The sequence below is a fragment of the Ambystoma mexicanum genome, chromosome 9 (assembly GCF_040938575.1).
Source record: "Ambystoma mexicanum isolate Mex_15411 chromosome 9, UKY_AmexF1_1, whole genome shotgun sequence".
In the NCBI taxonomy this organism is placed as follows: domain Eukaryota; kingdom Metazoa; phylum Chordata; class Amphibia; order Caudata; family Ambystomatidae; genus Ambystoma; species Ambystoma mexicanum.
The window spans coordinates 330044727-330060352 of NC_090931.1; the positions used below are offsets into that span (position 1 = coordinate 330044727).

The window sequence follows — 15626 nt, forward strand, 5'->3', positions numbered from 1 at the left end:
ACGCACAAGGAGACAGCTAGACCAAACCATCGGTACAAAGGGAGAAGAAAAGCGGTGAGACCTGGAAGGACGACGAAGGGAGAATTGCTCTTGCCCTTTTCAAAGCCTCCAGAAGGGAAATCGTTTGCCCGGGAGTTACAGCTGGCATTCGGAGCAGTAGAGGTTAATGGGACATGGGGGCCCCCTGCTCTAATAACCCAGGCGGAGAGGCAAGCTGGCTACCATGGTACTATCCTTGACTCCAGAGAACAAAGAAGCCAACGGGTTCAGCACAGCCGGTGAGCCGGAGGAAGGTGATTTCAAACCGAACTTTGTTAAACCCATGGTTGCGAGTAGCAACATTTTGAACGCAAGAAGAAAGAACTTGTGTGTATGTTTAAACTTGAAATAAAGCCCAGTAGAGTTCCGGGTGCAGAGGGGTCGGGAGCTGTGTGGGTGCTCATTCGAAAGGCTCTGACCAGGACCTGTTTTGTTTTAAAACTACAGCAACCAGAAGGTCCTGGGAAAGGGTGGCGTGAGGCGTCAGAGTGGTCCTATAAGGGTCACGTCAAAACCCTTATATAATCGAAAGTCTCTGACCCGTTTCCAGAGGAAAGCAAGGGGAAGGGAACCCTGCTTTACACTACGACTGTGAATTGTGTTAATTGGCAAGTGTGAACCCAATAGAGGGATGCCGAAAAAAAGATAAAGAGAAAGAAACCCTGCTTTCCGATAAAACTGAACAATACATGAACTGTGTTGAGGAAAGGCCGTAATGAACCCGACGGTAAGGGGGCACGTTTTTGTAAGGAGGACCGGGCACGGCAGAGGGAGATCCCAGGGGCGAAGAGCAATCGCCCAAATAAATTTTGTTTGTTTGTTATTGTGAAGCACCACAGGCCTTCTGAGGTAAGTGACTTTTGCAGGAAAGAGACTTGGCCTAAGAAGATTTTTGATATCATTGAACTGAACTGTGAACCTCGTGCCTACGAGGCCAAGGAATGTGCTGTGCTCGAGAGTCCCGCCTTGTCCTGTGCTTTAAACGTGGGGAACCGAGACCGAGCCTTACCATCCTGACTTCCATTTTGTGAACATTTCTTTCTTTTCTGATGAACATTGTCCCACACTCTTTTTGTAATTTAGTATTTTTTTTTTAGCATATGCCCTTTTTATTTAACAGGATGCAACTAGGACTGCCTTATATTTGATGGCCGTAGCTTGCCCCCATCTTAGATTTAGGTTTAGATTAGGTGTTTATCTCACCCATTATAGAGTTCAATAAGCACCCTTGAATTGTGATCACTTGTGTCTGTCTTTACTGTTGCCACCATAAGTTCCTTACAGATGGTTGAAGTCAATTCAATGTCTCTTATTTAATAATGTACATTGTATCCTCTCCCAGAAATGCGTTGCAGCGGTGGTAATCACAAGAGATTCTGCCGCCACAATCGTGGACCAAAACTGGTCCATCACAATGCTGCCTGGCATTGTGCAAAAACACTCATATACCTTAAAATAAAACTCATTTGCCTTCTCTCATGCTGTCAAGATCTGTCTACTGGTTTCTATAGACTTAACACACAGGCGACATAATCTCTTCTCACGAAGAATATTCTACCATGCGCTAATGTGTTCCATAACTGGCAGGATGTTTAGATGCAGATACACGATAAAGCGTTTTAGTGTGTAAGTGCACGCTTTAATCAGGTATCTGAAGGGGTTAAGATATTCAAAGCTTTGTTTAACATACTTCTTGTAGTGTCGTCTTTTATCAAGAATCCCTATAGATCTCACTCTATCACATTCCTGTGACTTGAGCTTGAGTTTATGTAAATAATAGCACATGTTAGTTGCCTCAACCAGGGGCAATCCGATGTACTCTAAATGGGCTTGTACAGAGTCAGCCAATCTGGAATACGCACTGTTACCCCTCCAATAGTGTATATGGGCCTTGGACTTCGAAAATATGCCAGTAAAATCAACGATAACACTAGCTTGATTTATAAGCCAATTTTCTGATAGTTTATAGAGACATTGTGCCAAGTTCCATTCTCATGGCAGCGACAGGAACTGTCGTCGGTAGGCCCAAAAGTGACCTAAGAATTTTGCCTTCTAGTTTCTCTAACGAGCCCACATGCTTTTCTGGGATGGTTTCTAGCCCATATAAAATACATGGGACAATTGCTTTGGTATACACTTCCAATAGTCCCTCCACAGAGTCTCCTCCAGCTCTTTTTTTTTTTTTCAACGTATCTTTTTATTAAGATTTTCAACAATATACAAACAAAGCATAACCGGGATTGGGAAGGAAACAAAATGGGGTTAGGGAGGACTTGGGGGACGAGACAAGGCAGTTGTTCACATATATATGGTTGTGCAGCATGAGGGCGACCAGAAGTCGATAGTTTATGCTATGATGCCTGTGGGGCTGGGGCCGATTACAGGTGCAGCCAAGTAGGTCCTTTCTATGGTTCTGTGACTCCGGTTCCTCTGGAGGTTCACAACTGAACCAGTTCCATGGATGTCTTTTAGTCATATTTCACCAACCAACGGAGGGAAGGAGGTTGCCGGGTCACACCCCAATCTGCTGTAATTGGTTCCTTCTCCTTTGCGCAGCACTGCAGTTCATCGCCTCCCCTGGTACCACTGGCTTCATTGCGTCACAGACGATTGCCTCAGGGAAACCCCTTGCTGAATATTCTTTGAAATAGCGAGTGATAGTTTTGGATAGTTCGCTGCAGATTGCTGTATCTGTTAGGATGTGGTCTTGAAATTTCCAGAACCTTTGAGGGGGCTGTGGCAGGCCCTGGACTCGCAGACAGGCTATAACTGGGGCATGATCGGATAGTATTCTGCGATCAATCTGCACTTCCTCAAAGCATGGGAATAGGATACTAGTTGCTAGTAGTAGGTCCAGTCTGGAGAATCCCTTGTGTACGTGTTAATAGAACTCCCTCGTTGGCGAGCCTCCATGTGTCTACTGTGCCTGTTTCCCTTAGGAACTCTGCGAACCCTATAGAACGGGCAAAGTCTTCTCTGGTGGGGGGAAGCGTTTTGTCGCTGTGTGGGTCTGGAGTTAAATTGAAGTCGCCCCCAATCAGAAGGTGGCCCTCAGCAAACGCGGTTATAGTTGGGTGGATCTTCTGGAGGAAGTGGTCCTGTGCGTTATTTGGACAGTAGATTGACTCTATGGTTATGGGTTGCTCGACCAGGAGTTCCTTGACTAGGAGGTATCATCCCGCTGGGTCACGCTTGACTGTGATTCGTGTTAGGGGGACGTCGCGGTTAATTAGTAGGGCAACTCTCCTTTTCTTTTGGTCTGCCGTAGCAAAATATCGCCTGGTGTAGCGCTTAAAATTGTTTTTGTTTCTCGTCCGACTCCAGGAGGTGCATTTCTTGCAAGCAGACAATGTCCGCAGATAGCTGGGCCAATCTGCGCTCCACTGATTTACATTAGCCCGGAAAGTTCAGCCCTTGCACCTTCCAAGTTATCATAGTTCTTTACTTGGGTCCGTCATCGGAGTTGCTCCCTATGGTTCTGCTTCATTGGTCCAAAGATGCTTTTCTTCCACCTGAGCTTATATGTGTGGTTGCTTTTGACGATTGCCTTTGAGTCCCCCTGCTTAGGCACTGCTAAGTGTTGTCTCTCCACTCCAGTCCCTCCTTATAACTCTCCCCACCTGTCATGATCTCTGCTTCCAAAAGGTCAGGGTTTTCCCAACTCCCTTGGAAGCAGATCCATAACCCAGGTTCCGAGTGCCAACCAGTCCCAATTGGGACCTTTTGGACCCAGTCCTGGCGCTAGTGGCACCAGGCTCATAAATATGCCCAGTCCCAGCGCTGGAAGCGCCGGGCTCATAATGCTTGGGTGGACTTACCTTCAGCAGACCATGCTGCTTACTTGCCTGCCAGTTGAGCCTCTGATCCTCTTCTGTTTGGAACTACTTTTCCTGTTGGGTGGGGCTGGAGCCACTCCCTAGATTCAGAACACTGGAACTCTTCTGGAAGGCAGGAACTCTTTTCTTACCAGGAACTCTTTTCTTACTTGGGCGTGGCTGTGGAAGGAGACACCTAAGCACTACAGGAGGCTATTTAAACCACACCCGGTGGATGAATCTTGCTTTGCGTTATTCTGCAACCTCTGCAGCAGAACGCTCATCGTGTCTTCTGCATCCGGTCCTGGGCCTAAGGAAAAAGGCTTACCATCCTGAATCCAGTCTTCAGCAACACCTATAAAGACAAGAAAGAACAGGTTAGCATTCCGGCATCTGAAAGGCAAAGGCTTACCATCCTGAATCCAGTCTTCAGCAACACCTATAAAGACAAGAAAGAACAGGTTAGCATTCCGGCATCTGAAAGGCAAAGGCTTACCTACTCTTCGTGCGCTCCGGAGGTCTTCACACTGCATTCCGGCATCTGAAAGACAAAAGTTTACCAACTCTTCGCACGCTCCGGAGGCCTTCGGCGCTGCATCCCGCATCTGAAAGACAAAACAAGGTGCGTTTAAAGACATTGGGGAACTTTAATACTCACGTGCCATTACTCCTTTCCACATCTAATCCAGTGGGTATTCCGGCACCCTGCAGCCGCTCCGAACTCGTACCTGCAAAATAAAAAGACAGTTAGAGCGCATAGTGAAGCAGGTAACAAGCGCTTACTTACGTGCTTCCAGGCGCTTCTATTCATCACACGGGCTCCATCTTCAACTCACTTCAGCCCGTCATCCGCCATCGCCGGAACCCTGCAAAACAAGAGACATCATTACTAAAGACTTTAAAGACATTTGAATGACTCGAAACTTACCGTTCGTGCAGTAAACGACGGACAGCAGTCCTCTGAAGTCAAGAGGCCTGCGCTACCTATCCAGTGAAGAAACTGGTTACAGCACCCTGCCCTGAGGCAGATGGAGAGCTCGGCATTCACTTACCTAAGGTGAGAGCGTTAACCTTTGGGGGTCTACAGGAGAGGAGAAGAGGAAAGAGATAGGGACACCCCAATAACCCCAGTTCATTAACCCCATATTTTCTATCTGCAGACATCTTACTCTACACGTCAGGCATACAGTGCACAGAGGTCCAGCCCAAAGAGCCAACCAGGTGCTACACATTACCTTTGAAGATACGGTAGTCGCCCAGTCAAGACCGGCGCCTCTGCGAGAATCAGGTGAGCGTTACAGAACGCAAAGCCTACCGCAAAACTCTCGCCCAGGCGCTATGGAAACCTCGGATACTGACCCCCTAGCCCGGTTACTTGGGGAACTAAGGGCAGAAGTGCATGCAGCTCGTCAGGAAACGAATGCTCTAAGAAGGGAACTAATTATTTCCAAGGAGAGAACAGACAATCTTGCTAGACAAGTGCTACAGTCACAAGCCGGACAGACCCCGTTACCCGCATCAGGGGCAAATCTTCCTTCAACATCCTCTATGAATCCAGTGCAGATCAACCTACCTGGGAATGTACCTCTGGCTCCGCCCGAACGATTTTCTGGTGACCCAAAGAGGTTTGCAGTATTTATCAATCAGTGCCGGTTGCACTTCTTATGCCGGCCAGCAGCCTTTCCAACTGATCAAGCAAAAGTAGCTTTTGTACTTTCGTACCTTAGTGGCAATGCGGCAGACTGGTCGATCCCTCTAGTTAATCAAGATGATCCGGTTCTCCATGATTTTCAAGCCTTTCAGCTTAGTATGAAAAAACTGTTCGCAAGACATTCACAGGGGCAGGCCTTGGACAATGAGCTTCTTTCGTTGCGACAGGGTAATCAAGACCTTTTGGCTTATATTGCATCTTTCAATAGACTAATAGTGGAAACTCAATGGCCTGAGGACAAAAGGATTACGCTGTTTTATAGAGGTCTACGTGGAGAGCTCAAAGACGTTTTAGCCCAAGTAGTGAATCCCCCACAAGACTGTTCGGATTATATAGACTTGGTCGTTCAAATAGAGCACAGGCTGCAGAACAGGAAGGCTGATCGTTCCAAGTTTGATGCTCGAGTATTTTCCAAACCGCCAACTCCTTCCAAAGGAGTAGACTCCGGGGAACCCATGCAAATAGGGGGTCTGAAAGGTCCTCTAACACAAAGGGAGCGGGAAAGGAGGAAACAGTTGCAATTATGCCTATATTGCGGAAACTCAGGGCACTTTCTTCGAGACTGTCCGGTGAAACCTGCCAAGAAGGCAGTAGGAGCTGCAGTTACCAAAGTTACAAACTCTGAGCAGGGAAACGACCTCGCCCGACAAGAATAGAGGTCCTCTTGCCGAGCGTGAAAACCAGTTCTGTGACCTCGCATTTCGTGATACCTATGGTCCTCATTAGCCCTGATAATCCGGATCGATTACATGCAATTGAAGCTTACGTCGACAGCGGTGCCATCGGCAATTATGTGGATCATGAAATGGTTTTGAGGATGAATCTAACTCTTTGTCCCAAGGCTGTAAAGGATGTCATTACTACGGTGGATGGTACGGAGATAGCCTCCGGGCCAGTAACGCATACCACTCAAGAGGTGACGCTAGTAAGTCAAGATGGACACCATGAGAAGATCGTGTTCGATGTGATCAAGGCCCCTCAGTTTCAGATTATTCTAGGAATACCTTGGTTAGAGAAACACAATCCTCTGATCGATTGGCGAGCAAGAACGGTCCAGTTTCCAGAATGTGTCTCTACTTGTCACCCTCCACCTGGTGTTGCACTGGCCGCAATTTCTTCAGAGACTCCCCAGTTACCTCCCGAATACCTAGAATACCAAGATGTTTTCCGGAAGGATCAGGCTAACTCTCTACCTCCTCATAGGTCTTATGACTGCCAGATAGACCTGATACCTGGATCTACTCCTCCTTGTAGTAGAATTTATGCCCTCACCGAGCCTGAGAACCTTCACCTTCGACAATACCTGGATCAATACCTGGCAAATGGGTTTATTCGTCCTTCCAAGTCCCCTGCTTCTTCAGCTTTGTTCTTCGTTCCAAAAAAGGAAGGAGACCTTAGAACTTGTATAGATTATCGCTCCCTGAACCAGATCACCGTTAAGAATAGATATCCGTTACCTTTGATCCCTGAACTCCTGGACCAAGTCAGAAAAGCATGCATATATACAAAGCTGGATCTTAGAGGAGCTTACCACTTGGTACGAGTAAAAGAGGGCGATGAATGGAAGACGGCCTTCCGCACCAAGTATGGGCTATTTGAATATCAGGTCATGCCCTTCGGACTTTGCAATGCCCCGGCCGCCTTTCAATATTTTATGAACGATGTCCTCAGAGAGCTCATAGATGTATGTGTTGTTGTTTACATTGACGACATCCTCGTTTATTCTTCATCGGAATCTGAACATCGGAAACACGTGAAAATGGTCCTCGAAAGATTGCGTCAACACAAACTTTTCGCTAAGTTGGAAAAATGTGTTTTCAACGTGACTGAAGTTGAATTCTTGGGATTCATATTATCACCTGGCGGAGTGCGTATGGATTCAAAGAAGGTCGATGCAGTTCTCAAATGGCCATCACCATCCTCCGTAAAATGTGTGCAAAGCATGTTAGGCTTCGCTAACTTTTACCGCAGGTTTATCCCCGAATTCTCTCGAATAGTCCAGCCCATCACTGCCTTGTTAAAGAAAAACAAACGTTTTGAATGGTCTACCGAGGCGGAACAAGCTTTCCAGGATTTGAAGACTAAATTTATCTCTGCACCAATCTTAAAACACCCTCGCCCCGAACTCCCCTACATCGTGGAAACTGATGCTTCAAGCCTTGCCATGGGGGCAGTTCTATCACAAAAGGACCCAGTAACCAATCAGTTGCATCCCGTGGCATTTTGGTCCCGCAAATTCTCGCCTCCTGAAATCAATTACACAATTACTGACAAGGAACTTCTGGCTATCAAGTCTGCCTTTAAGGCTTGGCGGCATTATCTGCTGGGGGCCCGACACACCGTTACTGTGATTACGGATCACCGAAACCTGCAATATTTGAAGACCGCAAAAGCCCAATCCTCTAGACAACTCCGTTGGGCATTATTCTTTGCCGAGTTTGACTTCATAATTACCTATCGACCTGGTACAAAGAACGGTAAAGCCGATGCCCTTTCTCGGATGGGAGTGGAAGAACACTTGGTCAACCCTAAACCTGTACCAATCATTCCCGAACAAAGAATTCTGGGTGTAATCGCCACAGAATCCATAGAGGAAGTTAAGGATAAAGCCAGGCAACTTGTAACTCCAGCAGACATACAGAATTGGCATCTGCAGGGAAAGGACTTTGCAGTAAAGGACAACTTATTGTATTTCCAAGAACGATTATACCTACCCAGCACAGATTTACAGAAAAAAGTAATCTCTTGTTATCACGACTCTTTAATGGAAGGTCATCCCGGTATAGCCAAGACCTCAGAAAAGATCAAGCGCTACTTCTGGTGGCCGTCTTGGAAAAAAGATATCAGAGACTTTATAATGTCCTGTGGAGTATGCGCCCAAAACAAGAGTCAAAAGGAAAGACCAGCAGGCCTCTTACGCCCTATTGACATCCCACCTCGCCCTTGGCATACGCTTTCTATGGACTTCATCACCGATCTACCTCCATGCTCCGGATACAATACGATTCTAGTAATCGTGGACTTATTCTCCAAGATGGCGCATTTCATTCCGCTCAAAGGCTTGCCAACAGCAGCAACTCTGGCCCGAGAATTTCTCGAAAACATCGTCCGACTGCACGGTTTTCCTTCGGTTCTAATTTCGGATCGAGGTAGTCAATTTATTTCTCATTTTTGGCGAAGTTGCTGTCGGTCGGCTCAAATTGATGTGAGACTATCGACCAGTCACCACCCTCAGACCGACGGACAAACCGAGAGGACCAATCAAACTCTGGAACAGTATTTATGCTGCATGCTGCAACAAACTGAAAAAACTTGGAAAGATATCCTTTGGATAGCCGAGTATGCCTACAATAACTCTGTCCATTCGGGAACTGGGAAAACCCCGTTTTTTCTTTTGTACGGCAGTCACCCTCGAACCTCGGAGTTGGATCCCCTCCAAGATCTTGAAACACCAGCAGTAGACTACCTGCATTCTACAATCACCCAAGCCTTTAAGGAAGCTGTTTCTCACCTTCAAAGGGCTAAAGAACAATACAAGAAAGGAGCAGATCAACATCGGAAGGAAGCCCCTCACTATCAAGTAGGGGATCAAGTCTGGTTATCCACCAAATATCTATCTCTAAAAGGGCCACGCACATTCAACCCAAGATACCTTGGTCCCTATTCCATCACTACCATAGTAAACCCAGTAGCGGTCAAGTTGGACTTGCCCCCGCACATGAAGATACATCCGGTCTTCCACGTCTCTCTATTAAAACCCGTGCAACCTCAAACCCGACTAACCAAATCTCCAAAACCTATCCTAGTGGATGGAGAACTCGAGTTTGAAGTCAAAAGCATTCTGGACTCCAAGATCTCCAAATCTAAACTATTCTTCCTAATTGACTGGAAAGGCTACGGCCCCCAAGAGAGATCCTGGGAACCTGCTGAATATGTCCACGCTCCTCGCCTAATCAAAAGATTTCACCGAACATTTCCTGACAAGCCAAAACCCCCGGAGAAGCCCGGTTTGGGAGGGGCCTTGAGGGGGGGTACTGTCATGATCTCTGCTTCCAAAAGGTCAGGGTTTTCTCAACTCCCTTGGAAGCAGATCCATAACCCAGGTTCCGAGTGCCAACCAGTCCCAATTGGGACCTTTTGGACCCAGTCCTGGCGCCAGTGGCACCAGGCTCATAAATATGCCCAGTCCCAGCGCTGGAAGCGCCGGGCTCATAATGCTTGGGTGGACTTACCTTCAGCAGACCATGCTGCTTACTTGCCTGCCAGTTGAGCCTCTGATCCTCTTCTGTTTGGAACTACTTTTCCTGTTGGGTGGGGCTGGAGCCACTCCCTAGATTCAGAACACTGGAACTCTTCTGGAAGGCAGGAACTCTTTTCTTACCAGGAACTCTTTTCTTACTTGGGCGTGGCTGTGGAAGGAGACACCTAAGCACTACAGGAGGCTATTTAAACCGCACCCGGTGGATGAATCTTGCTTTGCGTTATTCTGCAACCTCTGCAGCAGAACGCTCATCGTGTCTTCTGCATCCGGTCCTGGGCCTAAGGAAAAGGCTTACCATCCTGAATCCAGTCTTCAGCAACACCTATAAAGACAAGAAAGAACAGGTTAGCATTCCGGCATCTGAAAGGCAAAGGCTTACCATCCTGAATCCAGTCTTCAGCAACACCTATAAAGACAAGAAAGAACAGGTTAGCATTCCGGCATCTGAAAGGCAAAGGCTTACCTACTCTTCGTGCGCTCCGGAGGTCTTCACACTGCATTCCGGCATCTGAAAGACAAAAGTTTACCAACTCTTCGCACGCTCCGGAGGCCTTCGGCGCTGCATCCCGCATCTGAAAGACAAAACAAGGTGCGTTTAAAGACATTGGGGAACTTTAATACTCACGTGCCATTACTCCTTTCCACATCTAATCCAGTGGGTATTCCGGCACCCTGCAGCCGCTCCGAACTCGTACCTGCAAAATAAAAAGACAGTTAGAGCGCATAGTGAAGCAGGCAACAAGCGCTTACTTACGTGCTTCCAGGCGCTTCTATTCATCACACGGGCTCCATCTTCAACTCACTTCAGCCCGTCATCCGCCATCGCCGGAACCCTGCAAAACAAGAGACATCATTACTAAAGACTTTAAAGACATTTGAATGACTCGAAACTTACCGTTCGTGCAGTAAACGACGGACAGCAGTCCTCTGAAGTCAAGAGGCCTGCGCTACCTATCCAGTGAAGAAACTGGTTACAGCACCCTGCCCTGAGGCAGATGGAGAGCTCGGCATTCACTTACCTAAGGTGAGAGCGTTAACCTTTGGGGGTCTACAGGAGAGGAGAAGAGGAAAGAGATAGGGACACCCCAATAACCCCAGTTCATTAAGCCCATATTTTCTATCTGCAGACATCTTACTCTACAAGTCAGGCATACAGTGCACAGAGGTCCAGCCCAAAGAGCCAACCGGGCGCTACACATTACCTTTGAAGATACGGTAGTCGCCCAGTCAAGACCGGCGCCTCTGCGAGAATCAGGTGAACGTTACACCACCCCAACTACCACCGTCCCCCTTCTCCCCCATGTGAAACAGGTTTTTAGGACCAGCCCTCGACCAACAGGGTAACCGGCCGGGTCCTTGCAACCGATCTTCCTAGAGGCAACAGGGCCTCCTGCGAGTGTGGGTAAAGCTCCATGTTAGCGTTCTGCTTTAAGTTCCTGATCCGCCTAATGTTTGGTGCAGGCCTTTCCTATGGGCTCCTCTGGATCGTGAGGAGGCTTGTTGATGGGGGCTGAGGCTTTCCTATTTGTTGGTTGTCCGGATTGCGGGCGAGAAACGCTGGGGTTGGTACGGCTTTAATTTCGTTGTTTTCAGATCTACAGAGTTGAGTGACCAGAGGCGGCACCCCTTCAGATTTGGTTGTTTCGCTTATTTTTGGGTGGAGGTCCCTTGATCCAGCGTTGTTGATCTATTCGGGTCCAGGATTTCACAGAGTCTCTCTGGGATCCTCCCTCGAAGGCTGTTTCCTTTTAGGTGTTGTCCTCATTGTCCTCTGGGTTTAGGAATCTCTCCGCTTCCTCCGGGGAGCAGATAAGCCAGGTCGAACCTTCCCAGGTGAAGTTCAAAGCTGTAGGGAACCCCCATCGGTATGTGACTTTCCTTTCCCGAAGTCATTCAGTGATGGGTTTTAAGGCTTTCCGCTTCATAAGAGTGGTTGCTGACAGATCTTGGTATAGGTATATGGAGGCATCCCTGAAGTGGATGTGTGCTGAACTTCTTGTTTGTCACATTATTTCCTCTTTGACTTTATAAAAGTGCACTAGCACTGGTACGTCCGGAGGGCAAGTAGAGCCTTGTTTCGATCCAGTTCTATGAACCCTATCCAGTTCCAGTCGGGCTTTGTCTGATAGGGTTCGAATGAAGCGGAATAGGTCCCGCGTGAAGAGTTCTAGGTCCTAGTCTGAGACTGATGTTGGGATGCCCGGGAGGCGGATGTTATTGCGTCGGGAGTGGTAATCTCTGTCTTCTTGTTCGAGTTCTAGGACCTCGCATCTGGCTTCTAGAGTCACGATTCTGTCTACTCCCTCTCCTATTTCGAAGTTTTGTTCGCATAGGGTGGTTTCGATCTCAGCTGTTCTGTTTTCAATTTCGCCTACACGTTTATCTAGGGTCGTAATTTTGCTCATGACCTCCTCAGTGCCTTTCTGGTATTCTTTAGTTATAGCCGCTAGTAGTTCCTGAAGATCTGTTTTTGTCACTGTTTGAGCAGAGGAGTCACTTGCGGACTCTGGGTTCACTACCGGGGTATAATTTTGCTTAAGTCCCCATTTGCTTTTTCTGTAGAGGGTGATGCTAATAGCATAGAAATGTCAGCTTGTTTTGGCGATTTCGGGTTTTTGCCATTTTCCCCACCCTTCTTTACTTGTACTGCCTGAGTTTTGGGCTTGAATGAACCCTCTGTATCGCTCTGGTGTGGTGAGCAGGGGCAGGGGGTGTCGCTGCTTGAGCGCATGTTACTTTTCCCTCCTCTGTGGGATTTTGGGAGCGCTCCTCTGATGGCCTGTTTATCCTGGCTTCCCTGTTGAGGTATCTGTTATGGGTGCTGAGGGGTATTAGTGGCGCTCAGGCAATCCAGGCCTTTTCAATTCGAAGACTGCATGGAAAGGCTGGATAAGTTTGTTTCACGTGCAGAACAACCTACACCAAGAAGGCCAAGGGAGGAAAGCCCTGCTAACCCTAGAGCTAAATTCCCAAGGCTTTTTGATCCCTCTTTATGTATAATTAGGACCTTACTGAAGAAGACATTCCACCAGTTAAGGAACAGGAGAATCCTTTCTATAACGAAGAGGAACATGAGCCCATTGAAGATGAGCCCATTTAAGGGTGGGGTGAGGATCCAGGTGTGGGTGACACTCAACCATGGCAGTCCCCAGAGCCACAAGACCCAGACCCAGATATTCTGGCTTTGGACTCTCCTCAGAACACCCCTACAAGAAATCCCTCTCCTATTGATGATCAACTAACGTTTAACGCAATGTTACGTAAGGCAGCTGATCACTTTATAATTGCCGCTGAAGAGGCAGCACCTGGAGCCGACTTCGTTGAAGATATACTCAAAGAGAAGCCGCCAACCAGCCAGGCCATTCCTCTCCTTAATTCGATAAAAAAACGCCCGGCTCCATCCTTGACTACACCGGCTCTTACGAGAGGGGTGAACCCAAGAATTGAAAAACTCTTTCGCCCTTCTCCCTCAAACCCTCTATATATTAGAGGTCATTCCACCCCAGATTCTTTGGTAGTCACTACCACAAGAAAAAGAGCAGAGGTTCCTTTTTCAACAGGCAAGGCTCCCCCTGAGAAAGAAGGAAAAAGACTTTATTCCCTGGGTAAGAGGGTTACCACAGCGGCAGCGTACTCTATGCGTATTGCCTATAACACCACTCTATTGGCCAGTTACGCAGACGCGCAATGGGCATTAATACAAGAAGGCCTACAAGAGGCTCCAGAACCTCTACGGGCCCGTCTACTTACCACAGTCTCTGAAGGTAGGCAAGTTAACCAAAGCATTTTAAAGAACACTTTGGACTCTGCCGAGGCGGCCAGTCGAGCCCTTGCTCAGGGCATTCTCCTCAAAAGACACGCATGGCTTCAAAATTCAGGGTTTAAACCTGAAACGCAAGCGTCTCTTATAAACAAACCTTTGGAGGAATCCAACTTGTTTGGAAAGGTGGTCGATGAGGCCTTAGAGACCGCGAAAAAAGAACATGAAACCCTAAAAAGTTTGGACCAAATTACTCAGAGACCTTCCGCAAGGCGAGGATTTGGAAACTAAAGGTTTTTTCGTGGCCAACGCTCCACTCGTCAACAATACTCTTCAGGAAACAACTGGAACTCTCCACAAGGGACAAACACTTACAATAGCCCGTAACCCCAAAGGGGACAGTGGCGTGGTATGGGAAGGGGCAGGAACCCTACCCCCAGAGGTTCTCCTGCCTCAGGTTCCAAATGACTCGAAGATTCGGGTCCCCATGCCTCTCCGGTCGGGGGCCGACTGACATCATTCCTGAAAGCATGGGAGGGAATAACCACGGACCAGTGGGTGCTAAAAACCATAGCCCACGGGAACTGTGTATAGTTCAACCGTTCCCCAAAATACAGACCTCCATGAAGTGTGAAGACTAACACCAGAACATCTTTGCATACTTCTTCAAGAAGTCGAGATACTGGAACAAAAAGGAGCCATAGAGATCGTACCTCTATCAAAGGTAAAAGAGGGTATTTATTCAGTGTACTTCCTTGACCCCAAAAAGGATCTAACCATGCATCCTGTTCTAGATCTGCGTCCAGCGAACAAATTTGTAAAACCATAAACATTTTGCATGGTCACCTTGCAGGAAGTAATTCCTCTACTCACACGGGGATTACATGGCAACTCTGGATATGAAAGATGCATACTTTCATATTTCTATGTTGACAGCGCACAGAAAGTATCTCAGGTTTATGATAGAGAACAAACATTATCAGTTCAAGGTACTACCCTTCGGCATAGCATCTGCACCAAGGGTATTTACAAAGGTTCTAGCAGTAGCGGCAGCACACCTGCGCAGGCAATCCATTCCAGTATATCCTTACCTCGACGACTGGCTCATAACAGGGGACTCTTACGAAATATGTCTGGCGAATAGCCAAAAGACGATAGATCTTTTATTCAGTCTGGGATTCTCTATCAACGAGAATAAATCCAGCTTAGACCTCAGTCAAGTCAAACAATTCCTAGGGGCTCTAATTTGAACAAAGGACGGCCTCGTCTTCCCCTCCAACGAGAGGGTTCAAAACATGTTGTAGCCAGTCGAGAGGTAACAGTACGCAAGGCTATGCGTCTGCTAGGAAGGATGGCGTCATGTATCTACTTAGTTCCTCACGCGCGCCTGCGCATGCGCCCAATGCAAGAGTGGCTAAGAAACCAGTGGTGTCAGGCCAACGGACAGTGGGACGATTTAGTAGTGGTCTCGCTGGCCCTAGTTCTCTCGCTGCGGTGGTGGGTGAGGGAAAACCTCTTGAAGGGGAAATCCTTTACCACCCCCGCAGTGGAAGCCACTCTAACTACAGACGCCTCCCTTACAGGGTGGGGAGCCCACCTGCTCCAGCAGACAGCAAGCAGAGTTTGGTCGCCAGACATAGCGTCCAACCACATAAACCTGCATAAACTACTGGCAGTGTTTAAAGCACTGAAAGCTTTCAAAACACAACTACAGGGAAAGACTATCCTAATCCTCACAGACAGCACCACGGCCATGTACTATCTGAACAAACGGGGAGGCACTCATTCTCCAGGGCTGTCCAAACTGTCTCAGAACATTTGGAAGTGGGCTCTCAAACGCAACATGTTCCTGTTATCACAACATGTTCCAGGGGAACTCAATCTTCTGGCAGACGTACTCAGCAGAGACTTTCCGTTGCCCAGGGAGTACGAGTGGCAATTACACAGAGACATCGTCACCAATGTTTTCGCACAATGGGGTTTTCCAGAGACCGATCTGTTCGCAACCCTGGAAAACACCCAATGCCAAGATTACGCCTC

The 15626-nt window shown here is 47.8% G+C and overlaps 1 protein-coding gene across 6 annotated transcripts in view; it reads left to right on the forward strand.

Annotated features, from left to right (window-relative positions):
* Nucleotides 1–15626, forward strand: part of GTF2IRD1 (GTF2I repeat domain containing 1) — a 1038761-nt gene that overhangs the window by 670961 nt on the left and 352174 nt on the right. The window lies entirely within an intron of this gene.